Raw genomic sequence first — 12,422 nt, forward strand, 5'->3', positions numbered from 1 at the left:
CTGCAAAAAACGATCACGCCTATTTTCAATAAAGTTGCCATCTTTGCTCCTTTACTTACTTTTACATTCTTGTATTCTAAAAGTAAGCATGGATTTGCTCCATAACTTTGGGGAGCAGACATATACTAGTAAGTTGTTGTTCCTGAAAAAAATGTGAATTACAATGCAAGAAATTACAAACATAAAGGTTCAAATCTGCTTAATCAGTATAAAAAGATAGCATATTCTACATATTGAAAAGCTTCACAATGAAAGCGGTAAATGAGGTAATGTGTTGACGGCATTGTATCATCAAAAATATGCTTATCTCTGCACCTGTCCACCAGACAGCCTATAACAACAAGATTCTTTGTCCAACTGTGTTATTCAAAAGATTACAAAAAGAGCACAGACCACTGCTTTTCTTCTTCATCCCTTTTTCTATCCACAGTACAGTCTGTCCTGAATGTTGCTCATTTTATTTGGAAACTCTGCCACATCTAACTATAGAAGAGTATTAGTAATTTATAGTGAAGCTGTTTGTTTCATCAGGAAATAACACCTGCAACAGAGATCTTCAAAAACAGATTTTATTTAATATGAAATATACTCCTGTGGGGAATTTCTTCTTTAATGAAAAGTCTTCAGCTCAGCACATCCAGCTCTAAGGGTGTTTACACTTCTATGTCAACCAAACATGAAGCCTTGATCTCGACCGCTTAAATTTCTTTCCATGAGGTCCTTCTTCTACTGTCTTCTTTCTGCATCTCTTGAGTCCATTTTTTATGGGAATGTGTCAAAAATTGCCCTACTGGCAGGTTAAAGCATGAACTGAAGACTCAAACTATTTACGGTTTACAGTTCCTTGCAAAGTAATAGTTCTATACCTTTAGAACTATTCCACGTTTTCATTGTGATTTGTGGAAATTTTATGTAATAGACAAACACAAAAGTACTTGTAGTTGTAACATAAAAGGAAAATGATAGATGGCTATCCAAATCTGCCACTCTAGTGGACCTGAAGTTTTTAGCCAACAAGCAAAACATTGTGTGACTGAATACTAAAACTGCACAGGGTTTCCCCAGTGTATCATAAGCCTGGTGGGCCATCAGGCTTTACTTGTGCCCCCACCAGGCTAAGCATTGCTTATTTATTTAAGTCTTTTTAAAATGTTTGCATTTTTTAAGACTTTATAGTTAGTGCTCAGGTATTACATTCCCAATCTTTTAATAACACATAATTATCAAGTGATATTTTCAAATTTCCTGTCAACTTAAAAAAAATTTAAACTTAAAATCACAACAGGCCGCTGGATGAATGACTGCTGTAGCACCCAACCACTGGGCTTAGCAAGTTTTCTGGGGGAAACCTTGCTGCACTTTGCACTGAACATCGTTGCCACAATGGGACATGTAGCGGTGGCAGCATCAGGCTGTGATGTCTTCTTCAGCAGGCTGGTCAAGAGTTTATGGGTAAATGATTGAAGTTAGATATAAGTAATCCATGCACTCTAAACTTTGACAAGTTGACTTTACCTGTGTGTACACAGGTAGAAACCTTTTAGAGGTTGCAAGAGTATCCATGTTCAGCTTTCAGCAGCACAGCAACACAAACCAAACAGCCAGAGGTAAAATGGAATCATGTAGAACTGAAAGTATTTTAAATCTAGATTTAAATCAAATCACTTAAGTTTGTAGCTGTAATCTGACGAAATGTAAAAATTGTTTAAGAGATATAGATACTTTTACAAAGAGGTGTATGTGGAAAGACTAACATGTTTCTCCTGTGGGTAAACCAAGCGTAGTCACAAAATTTGATAGTGGTTGAACAAGGAGGATATGTATAGGGGGGCAGAGAGGGAAATTCTCTTCAGGGTAGTTTTCAGAATAGAGAATCACTGTGTATTGATCAAAGTGATTTTATTTAATGTAATCTGATGAATGCAGAAGGATTCAGTAGCCAGGCATTGAATTGCCCTGATAAACTCATATGGTAATGGAGGGGAAAGGATGGTGATGCAGTGATTTTTTTATTTCATAGTAATTTCCAGCCTAGAATCTGTTTCCGAGGTTACCCATAACCCGGTTCTCATCACATTAAGCATTTTGTGTATGTATACTCAGCACTTGTTCTTCTTGTCGCCCTATTCTCAGCTATCAGGATTCACTGAGGGATCCAATAAATTAACATCAGTTCGTCATTGAGCAGATTAGGTGTCCGCTAACTGTCGCTTCTGCCCACATGCCATCTAGAAGCCTCAGGGGGACCTGTGTCTCAGGAATGATGGGTAATAAAAATGAATCATAGATGAAGGCCAGCGACAGGGTGCTACAGGAGGAGTCTTGATGCATTAAACAGCAACAGTCGATATGTCCTCTTGTGATAATAGAGCATACATGAGCCGCAACCAAGCTGTTTAACGCTTGTCAATCTAAAATACAAAGGACTACAACAGCGAGCCGATTTAAAAATTCAGACTATCACAACGTATGTTGTAAAGGAGATTCGGGGTTCTAGAAACATATTTTTTTATTCTTTTTTTTTCTGACAAAGTGCACAATTAGTCACCAACAAGAAATAAACCAGATAAAAAACCCTTTGTCATTTGTCTGGGTTACTTTAGTAATTAAGCAACACAGACGTGCTGTTTAGCTATAAGATTTAGTGCCCTGTGACTTTCTCCTTTACACTAGTTAATTGGTTCTGATCCCACTTCCTCCGGTCATCATTGTGAGCAATGCTTTCTGCACGCCTACAAAACCACTTCCTTGTTCCACCTTTCAGGAATAATTACCTCCTCAGCACACTGATGGATATATTAGGAACAGAAGGACAGAAAACCCTGTTAATCTAGTGCTTTCTCTGAGCCACGTTCGCTTTTCGGTGTATGTCACTTTATAGAGACTCCCTCGCTGGCAAATTGAAAGTATGTCAAATTGGCCCACTGTGATGAAATCGTTGATGAATGAATGTCAGTTCCTTGGAAGCAAGTACAGTAGTTACATCTGTGTACCCGCTAAATGAATGGGATATGTCAGTTCTGCACAGCTTATCCAGCTGATGGTTTTGCATAATTATTTCAATATGATGTATATTTGCATAACCTCTTACAAGGCATAAAATATGTGTGCCTTTGGCATTAGAGCAAAGACCATAAAGATCACTATCGAACATAACTTGGTGTTCTGTACAATCCCTTAAAAAAGTATTAGCAGCCCTTGAAGTACTACACTAAGTCAGAGGTCTTTAATTCCAGTCTTCGAGAGATACAATCCTGCAACTTTTAGAGACATTCCTGCTGCATACACCTGAACCAAATGGGAATTCAGCTTTTTGATTCAGGTATGTTGGAGCAGGGATGCGTCTAAACGTTGTAGGATGCGGGAGGTCTAGAAGACTGGAGTTGGACATCCCTGCTCTAAGTTATTTTACTACAACCAACTTCCATTATTGTTGTAGTAACAGCTGCTAATTTTCAAGTCCTGCCACAGAATCTCACTTCAGCTTGTTCTAGAGTCATTGTAATGCATAAATGTGCTTTGATCCAAACATTATAGAGAGGTTGTGTTCATGGTTATGTGCAACGTTGGTTTTCAACTACACAGAGGGTTTTGTATGTGATGGCCAAATGGTTTTTCTTTGACCTCAACAAACCAGATGACCACAACAGGTGTCTTATGGCAAAGTGCGAACAAGAATTCCTAAGGTGTTTCTGCAACACCATAGGAATAAATTGTCACTATTTCACATATCCAAATATCCAAATGACCTGAAAACCCAACTCTCGTCATTTACATCATCCATTTTATTTGTCATTTTTATCGGAGTTTAAAAAAAATGCATTTTCAACTCTGTTTACTTGTGATCATATTTATTTTGCTCTGTTTTAGATGTGTTCTATTTAAGATTAGGCAAAGCACTAAAAACTCAACAACAAAAAGTATGTTTAGCGAAGAAAACGTTGCTTACACCAAATGTGTCATTTACACAAACATGCACAGGGTGCTAGCTTAGACAATGAAATCAAAAAGCTTATAAGCTGGAGGAGCCCAGGAGGGAAAAAGGTTATTCACTATGGTTATCCAGTTCACAGCAAGTATTTGTTTGTTTCTGTATTGCAATTTAAAACACATCATATTGAAACCTGAAACACAAGGTGAACCTGTGATGGAAAAATGAGGTATTTTTGAGTGGTCTCAATACAAGGAAACAAAGGGGAAACGGATGAGAAAATCTAACACATATTGCCATTAATAATTAATTACCCATTACATTTACTTAGTAGATAATGATTAGTAAATGATAAGTTATTTATGAAAAGACACTGAATGCCCTCATAATTCATGATTAATGATAAATTAAAAGAGAGCAGGCTTTGTGCTCCTTCATTTGATGTAGAAAACTTTAGTAAGCAAAACATCTCTACTTTTAGTATGAGCAAAAGTGTTTATAGTGTTATTCATGGTGTTGAGTTGCAGGCAATAGCTAATTTATTTGATGTTTTCTGTAAGCAACAAGTTGTGCTGTATTGATTTCAACTGCAGATATGGAGGAGACTGCTTTGACACCCTGTCTCTATATTTGCGACTCTTCTTTAGAAGTAAGAAAATAAGCTCTTGAGCTACCAACTGAAAAAGACTGCTCACTGGGCTGGCTGACATTACAAAAACTTTAGAAAGTCCAAACACTTTTCAGTTTTTTAATCTGAGAAACAAAAAAGAGCCATTTAGTCCACACTTAAAATTGGAGTTGTCTTAACAGTGTGGTGAGTTTCATAGCATAGCTTCCTTCACGATCAAGTGAGTGCATTGCATGCGTCTCTGCCAAACTTTTGCAGACCCAATTGTTTAAAACTTCAACAAAATCCATGCCTCCAGTGAGCAACCGTTTCTCAATAGCTTAGGGTCCAAACAGGGCTTGGTTTCTAGCAGGCTAAAAAATAGTAATTCTGTTGTCTGGTCAGAACAAACTCAATGCTTGTGAAATCTGCTTGTTGTTCTTATTTTTATATTATTTATTACTTTATTTAAAATTGCTGTAGCAGTGCAAATCACAGGTCTCTGATTGGTAACTAAGAGTAACAGTTAATTAGGAGCAACTCTTTTTCCTTCCTCAAATTAAAAATGTCAATAGAACTATGCTCACTAATGAATTAAATGGAAATTTTAATTGAAAATTGTGGCGACAGGTTAATTTGTAGAGTAGAAAAACCTGGTCAATTCAAGACTTCAAAGTTGTAAAAATTGCTTTGTTACAAGAACAGGTTTTGTTACATGCTTAATGTAATAAAACAGCTTTTATTTGCTTTTATTTGAAGTTATAGAAAAATTTAACAGTGCTTCACTTTTGCAGCTGTTATATGAAGCACATGTTGTCTTCATTATCAAATATTCTCCTTGGTCTTGTCCCCACTCTCACTGGAAAGTTGAGGTAGCTGAAAGTAAAAGTTAAGTGTGTCTTTTACTTCTGACTCCTGATTAAACTTCACTGAATCCAGGTGTGGATATTAAAATGACCTATTCTGGACATAAAAATGGAGCCAGCATTAAATCTGGGGTTCATTGTTTTCGGTTCTGACACAATTGGTTGGAGTCAGTGGGCTTTCTTTGATGGGTTGACTTTTAATCTCCCTCTGTTAAAAACAAACAAACATGTACTGATATGTCTTTCATCAATTTTTTCATTATTAGCTTGGATTGCATGCTTTTTTGATTTATGGACTAGTACATTTGTTAGATGCAGTAAGGTAATTGAGGGCGCATATGCAGATCAGAATGTTTTCAATTACAAATGGAACATTGCTTTCAGTAGAGGATTTGCTACATTGCGCACTCTGCAAAGTAGATTGTAAAACTATAGAGGAGATATTTCTATTCAAAAGAGATTGAAATCAGAGGATCATCCTTTAAACTCCTGATCAACAGCACACCTGTTTATTTCACATCTCTAATAGTCCCTTTTAGATCTCACCTTGTCACCTCAAGCTGGAAAAAGGGGCATTTATTTGGAAGATATAGTCTAGAATGTTTCAGACCTGTCAGATTTTGACAGTAGCACCAATGAAAGCCAACCAGAATGGGTGAAGGGTGAAAAGAGCCTTTGCAGATTTTCATCCTCCCTCTCTATCTTCCTTCAAAAGGCATAACTGAAGGATGGAGTGTGCTCCAAGGTGGTTTCTCGCACCTTTCTGTGTCAGATTAATAAATAATCTGTGAAAATGTAACGTTATTGTAATGGCTTTCAGGCAGCCTTGATTTCAGACTGCTGCAGCAATGGCAATACGTGGCTTTAAAAATGAATGGGTTTAAAAACTGGGACTCCATTAACTATCCTTCCTATTTCCATTCCACCTTGTCTTGTAGCTTTGTGCTCTTAAGGAAAGTCTTGTTCAGACCCAAAGATAAAATACTGATATGTCTGGGATCGGTGTGGCTCTTTGGAGTGTATAGGCCGGTACCTCACTTTCAGTGTTTTGACTGATATAAATATCAAGTTTAGTTTTTTGTGATAGAAATGATGTGCATTAACCATTGTGAAAAGCCAGTAACAATGGGGCTCTGTCAAGCAAACAAGAATAGAAATGTCATTCCTGTCAGAATGGATACTGACCAAAGTTCTTCCTCTGTCTCTCACCAGCTGGCTTTTTCGCTCTCTCCGTCTTGACAGAAACTCACTTTGAGGATTTGAGAGGAGGACTCTGTTTCTTCCATTATTCAAATATTTTAGAGTTTGATATTTGTGCAAGGCACAGGCTACCCCTTTTGTCAGGCATGCCCCTGTCGGAATATGGAAAACCAGCAGCTAGAATGCACTGAAATATTTATAGGGGGTTTATTAGGAATTTTCTCTTTTTTTTCCTTTTCTTTCTGATGAAACCTTCTGCAAATGTATCTTTCCAAGTGATGAATTATCAAAACGAACCACTAATAATGGACTGGCACTGGGAACACTGTGATCTATATATATATATATATAAGTGGGGTAGTGTTTTTTCCCTCTCATGCCAACACAAAAATAAATCGGCTGTAAACTTTATTATCATTATTATTATTATTATTATTATTATTATTATTATTATTATTATTACTATTATTATTACTATTATTATTATTATATTAGGATGTTAAGTGGGTGTATTTTAGTACATTGTAACATTTATTATACAGCTGCTTTTGTGGAAATAAAGAAAAATGATTTGTCCTACCCCGGAGAGCTGACTTGGAGTTTTGCCTAATTCTTTTGTATGTTTGTACTGCATATTTATCACCACAGGAGTAATATAAAAATCACTCTTTTTTCCTCTTTTGGCAGCACAAATCACTTATGCTGTAAATTAATATAACGGTAGATAGTGTATCGAGAATGAACCATTTAATTGAGTCTTGTGCAATCCATCACTGGAAATTACTGGAAATCTACCCATCATTTTGTCGCTATCTGGATGTATTTCTAAAACAATGCGTTCTAGTTTAACTGATGAGTTTGGAAATCAGGCAACAATTTGTCCTCCAAAGTTCATGACTGTGTAAATCAAACGGGCTACGGCGTGGTGGATATACATGCTTAAACAATACAGAGATAGCCCCACATTCAATGAGCATAAATAAACTAAAACACTCTGAGAAATTTAAATTAATGCTGCAGTACTGCACAGCCACAAAATGAGCAATTTTTCACTATGCGAAGCACATAATCATATTTCTGGAAGCATATTTTGATGATTAGATCAAAATTACTGTAATTTAGCAGTAAGTATTTTTTTGTAGAGGTGAGTTTTGCTCTTGACAGACATCACCGCCTCCTGTGGCATTAGCCTTTCAGAGTCACTTGCTTATCTCCTCTCCCTTTTTCATTATGCAAACACACACAACACAGGCGCTGAGGCCACACTGGCGCTCTGAATGCTTCAGTGGAAAAGGATAAGCTATGGTTTTTAGTTGCACATATAAAAAGCGTGAAACGGCAACAAAAGCTTGGAACATGCTCCTTTCAGTTTTGAAATAGCAGCCAGAAAACATCAGGGAGATGGAAGGATAGAATCATTGAGATAGAAGAACACTTAATTAAAACCTTTTTAAAAGCGCTGCAGCTTGTTAAGTGGCCAACATTAACGTGTTATCATTTTTATCCTTACATTTTTATCCTTGTGGTATAAGGTTGCTTTTTCACACCACTAAATGTTGTGTCTGCTGTTTAGGCTGAATTAATAACAAACTACTACATTATCCACTCTGTAGAAGGTTATCTAAATGTCACATTTTCCTTTAATGCAAAACGGAGTATCCAAAGTAAGGAACTTTACCACACTGAAAGATCATATTTTTTATCAGCAAATAAATGATCCTTAGTTTTCTTGCAAAGAACCTAATGAAGGAAAGTGCCAACACTTGATGGTGATGATGATGAGTTAGGAATTGAGCTAAAACGGGCATTAAAAATTAACTGACTTACACATCTTTCACATTAGCTCTAACACAAAACATTACCATAGATTTACAGAGTGATGGAGTTTTCCAGCCCACAGTTCACAACCCCCCACGTACCGTCTTGCCACCGCTTCACATCACCTTGTCTTATCTCAAAAATAATTTCAGGGAAATTAGAAGCAGTTTTATTAAAGCTTGCTGGCCATGAGGTCAGTTGACTGCCTGACTGTGACAAATTTGCTGTCTTCTGTCACAAGTATAATGACCTAATATTAAAAGTGAAAGAGAGCCAATAAAATAGTTTAATATAGCATGGCACCTTTCATTAGTATACCGATTATCATTCCAGGTAAGTTGATAATAAAGCATTTCTGGTAAAATGGAAAATTTATTCAGATATTTAAGGATATAACTTTCGGAATTTTTTATTTATTTATTATTTTGCATTTTATGTCAACATTTAGAATACAAGAGTTTGCACATATTTTTGTTTAGTCATATTATTTTGTGTTTTGAAATTCAAGTTTGGAAAATTAGCCTAACTTCACCCCATATAGACTATGCATCTAAAATGCTCGACCACATGCCTGTCTGTCAACCTGCCCAAGGTTATTGCTCTTTAATTTGGAACACACTGTCTAATCAGATCATTGTGTGAGATGGCTGTCGCTGATGTCAAGGAGAAGACAGCTGGCAGGGACACAGATGAGGAAAGACAACTGAGGGAAGTGAATAAACATCATGGTTGAAAGAAAGACATGAAAAGAACATTATGTCTCAGTAAATACTGGTCATATTGTCTGCCTTTTCCATGGTTCTCAAGATTAATTCTGAATGCACACTGAATTACCAATTACTCAGCTAAAGTTAGATTTTTTTTTTTTGTTTGTTCATGCAAAATGAAGAAAGTCCGCTTGTTAAAATGTTTTACTGCTTAACTTGGTTTCCTCTCCTCCAAATTGCTGCACTTCTTCACCAGACCGTACCACTATCATCTGACTCATTAAGCCAAATTAATGATGTATAATATTCATTGTGGCGCTCCGTCCAAGGTTCTTTCTTGTGGAGGTTAAACTCCTTGAATGCGGTGTGAGTGTCATTAAAAAGTGGTGAAATTGTAGATGGGGTTTATGAGATATTAACCTCAGGAAAGGGCTAATCTTAATTATAAATATCAAAGCAGTTCAAAGGAGATCTTTTTTTTTTCCTTTTTTTTTGCTTGCAAATGGTCCAAAATTGCCTTAGAGTTTATTATTCATTTATCCATGTGTGGTTATGATTTCAATACTGACAGATGACCTCAAGTGACCTCATTAGTGGTGTAGATTCAGTGGTTATCAAAGCAAAAATCCAGTGAGCAATGCAAAATCTGGCTCTCTGACTTTATGTCATTTGTACAGTTAACTTTTGAAACGCCCCTTTAGATTTGTGTCTGAGTTCAATTTCTGAGTCAAGGTCATGTCAATGAGAGATTCTGTGGTGCTTTGTGCTCGAGATATGCTTCTTTATTTTTTTTAAATCACTGCCTGTTGGCTACAAGTTGAGGAAATAGCCAGGGTGGATTTGATTTCCAAAACCATTTTGAATATTAGGTATTAGTTTATGACATTTATGTGTAGAACTGTGGCACTTCAGGCCAAAAATTAGGACCTACTATTTCAGAGCACCAGTGAACTGCATGTGCTTTAGGACATAATGAAAGGTGTGTTATCAAATGTATAGATCAATTATTGACACATGTACAAAAATTGTTTTGTTTCACTTTTTAAAATATTAAAAAGTGATGTAAAATACCAAAATTGCAGACACTTTTCAAAATTATCTTTTCAGAACTCTATCTTATGGCAGATTGAATTATATACACATCCATTGAGTTTTGCTGTATATTTGTGAGGATTAAGACTTATCTGGGTCAACAGTTCAATAATTAAGTTTCAATCAAAAGAAAAAGATCCTAAGAAAAACCTACAGGAAGTGGTAATTACCAAAATCAAAATGTAAATCATAATTATTAAAGTTAAGATAATTGCTCATTTTAATTTAGATTTTACTTTACACAAATAAAAACGTGAACAAAATACATTTTATCAAAAGTTCATCAGGTTTATTAACAGGTTTTTTTTATGACCAACAAATTATGAGTTTTAATATCTTGCATAAAAAAACAGAGGAGGAAATCTCAGAATATATGAGCTGTACACAGCCTCGGGAAAACAGGTTCTGTACGTTTTTCTTTACTTCATACTTATGACTTGAAAGACCAAACATATGGCAAATCTTTCCTTGAAATAATGATAATAATTAAAACAACATTCAATTCTTGGGACACATAATTCTTCTGAATACATATGCTCAAATTTAGAATTAAAATTATGCATTTTACAACTTTCATTATGTTAAAAATGGCAAAATAAGATTAGTCAAAAAGAAGGAAATATAGACAGGTGTTCAAATAACAGTGAATAGATTATTATGACAAAATCTTCCATCTCCCAATGATATTTTGAAGTTCCTTGACAAAGAAATCAGTTGCACATGCAGGTTAAAAGTTAAATCTGATATTTGTGTGCAATCAAGTCAACCAAACCAAGACAGTCTCTTAATATAAGTACACTCAAGTAAGCATAAGATAATAATTAATGATAACTCAGTGTTGTCACACTTTGGAAAGAAAAGGTGCAATTATAATTTGGAGATAGAGTTTTTCTCTGATGAGAAATATGACAAAGTATTTGAAGTGAAGACTCCAGCAACACTTGTCTTAGGAAACAACTTCACTCACAAGCTAACTTGTTTCTGCTTGCAGTACAATACAAATGTTCACAATAACAATGCCAATGAGCTAAGCTTTAGTTTTTACTCGAAGGTAACTTTTGTTTATCCAGTTGACGTACACGATTCTGTTGTCTCGCATCAGTGGGTTGTCCGTGTTACTAATGACAGGCTCGGCCTAAGAGAGGGTACTTAACTAACAACTGGCATTTGGCAGCATTTTACCATTAGACACGCATGTTGCTAAAAAGCAAACTCTGAGGAACAGAGTAATTATACAAACCTGCTTCTTGCTGTTGTTAATTAGACCAATCCACGTGTCACCATTGCAGGTTAGAATGCACAGCTTCCTGGTGGACGTTGATGGAGAATCTCAGCAGGCTGCTAGGAAATTGGGTAAGAGCTTCAACAAGCCCATATGCTTGCTGTAACCTCATTTGACTCAGTATTGTCAAAAAGCTATGCAGGTGGATACTTTGTTTGTTCTCCCATGGTATGGAAGATCATAAACCTGTCTTGAAAATTGTAGTGCTTTCCACAGAAAGCTTGTTGAATAAATAATTATGAAATACTATCCTACGATGGAAAATGTAGCAAAGTATAATTTTATAAATAGATCAAGGAATGTTCCATTTTATATTTTTAAATCTTGAGAACAATAAATAATCTGTCCTTCATCCATTTTTACCTAAACAAACCTAACAACAGGTTTTTACACAATTTTCCATCATTCCCATAGCCAGAACAAAGACATTTAGGTTGTTTTATTATTCAGAAATTGTTGAACTTTGTTGTTGTATGACCTGAAAACTACACGTTCAAAGAAATACTTGTGTGAAAACATTCTCAAAAAGTGTCTGCTGACCCAATGAGTTGCAGTTCCTTTGTTCCTGGCACTTTGCCAGAGTTTTGATCCTATGAAGATAGCATCAAGTCACTCTAAAAAAAAAAAAATCCACGGTTCACATCCTTATCTAACGTTTTTGGCGTTTTCCTCTAGGACCTTGTGCTTAAGATAATCTCAAGCTCACCTATTGACTGCTCTAAAACAAGTCAAGGTATTCTGCTAAATACCAATCTAAATTATTATATAAGATCACATCTTGGCAGCTCCTTTGATATTCCTCCAACATTCAGCTCTAGAGTCAATGCTAACTCCTCTAACTACATAATAACTATCTTTGCCACAGTCCACCAACAACCACAGAACCATCACAACCTTATGCAAACACTGTGACAGTCTA

General features: G+C 35.9%; 1 long non-coding RNA gene across 1 annotated transcript in view; it reads left to right on the forward strand.

Annotated features, from left to right (window-relative positions):
- LOC102221852 overlaps positions 1-11,574 on the forward strand; it is a 29,513-nt gene extending 17,939 nt beyond the window's left edge. Inside the window, exon 3 of the long non-coding RNA XR_312780.2 lies at positions 11,511-11,574. This is a non-coding gene — a long non-coding RNA (uncharacterized LOC102221852). The remainder of the gene's footprint in view (positions 1-11,510) is intronic.
- The last annotated feature ends 848 nt before the right edge of the window (positions 11,575-12,422 follow it).

The sequence above is a fragment of the Xiphophorus maculatus genome, chromosome 23 (assembly GCF_002775205.1).
Source record: "Xiphophorus maculatus strain JP 163 A chromosome 23, X_maculatus-5.0-male, whole genome shotgun sequence".
Taxonomy (NCBI): domain Eukaryota; kingdom Metazoa; phylum Chordata; class Actinopteri; order Cyprinodontiformes; family Poeciliidae; genus Xiphophorus; species Xiphophorus maculatus.